We start from the raw sequence: 952 nt of genomic DNA, 5'->3' as shown, positions 1-952 counted from the left end.
GCACACCTGTGGTCCCAGCTACTCGGGAGGCTGAGACAGGAGAATCACTTGAACCTGGGAGAGGGAGGCTGCAGTGAGCTGGGATCGCACCCCTGCACTCCAGAGCAAGACTGTCTCAAAAAATAACCTCAGCATCGCTGTAAGGTGCTTCCTTACAGAGGGCCGGTGCACCGAACACTCAACACGCGGTCGCTCGTTTCTGGGACAGGGTCCTGGAGGGAGGCGGCCCAGGGGTAAAACAGGATACACTCCTCACAGGCACGTTCGGTTCCATTCCTCCAGTATTTATTGAATCATGAATGGTTGCAAACGTCGCCGCAATCAGAAACTCACCCATCCTGATGCCTCTCTTGGCTTCCCCTTGAGAAGGATGCCTGAGGCGGGACGTCCCCCAAACTCCAGGGGACAAGTGGGGAAGACATGGGGTATGCAAAGAGAGATGATGAAACCAGGGGACAGGAGGAGGGTGGGGTGGTGTGGATTCCGGGAAGACACATACACAGACTCCCACACAGAGGCAAAGACCAGCGGCGTCAATCTCTGCCCCCAACAGCAGCCACGAGAACATCAGGGAAAGACCAGGCGTCCACAAGACTTTTCAGTCCTTCCTATCATGAAGCGTCTGCTGAGAGGGGCTGGGTCAAGGTCGCTGGACTGTGGAGAGAAAAAGAGGTGGTTGGGGGAGGGAGTCAGTTTGCGGGAACAGAGGCCAGGCTTGGGGCCCGCGTTAAAAGGAAGAAAGATAGCCGGGTGCCGTGGCTCACGTCTGTAATCCCAGCACTTTGCGAGGCTGAGGCAGGCGGATCACTTGAGCCCAGGAGTTTTAGAGACCAGTCTGGGCAACATGGTGAAAAAAACCCATCTCTACAAAAACTAGAAAAATTAGCTGGGCGTGGTGGTGCATAACTGTAATCCCAGCTACTAGGGAGGCTGAGGCAGGAGAATCCCTTGA

The 952-nt window shown here is 55.5% G+C and overlaps 1 protein-coding gene across 1 annotated transcript in view; it reads right to left on the bottom strand.

The window, feature by feature from the left end:
• Positions 1 to 263: 263 nt before the first annotated feature.
• SEPW1 (selenoprotein W, 1) overlaps positions 264 to 952 on the bottom strand; it is a 17,486-nt gene continuing 16,797 nt past the window's right edge. The window contains exon 6 of the mRNA XM_011969883.1: positions 264 to 654. The gene's annotated coding sequence lies outside the window, so the exon portion shown is untranslated. The remainder of the gene's footprint in view (positions 655 to 952) is intronic.

The sequence above is a fragment of the Mandrillus leucophaeus genome, unplaced genomic scaffold (assembly GCF_000951045.1).
Source record: "Mandrillus leucophaeus isolate KB7577 unplaced genomic scaffold, Mleu.le_1.0 Scaffold120, whole genome shotgun sequence".
In the NCBI taxonomy this organism is placed as follows: Eukaryota; Metazoa; Chordata; class Mammalia; order Primates; family Cercopithecidae; genus Mandrillus; species Mandrillus leucophaeus.
Note: the sequence above shows the minus strand (reverse complement) of the source record. Positions and strands in the feature narration are given on the sequence as shown.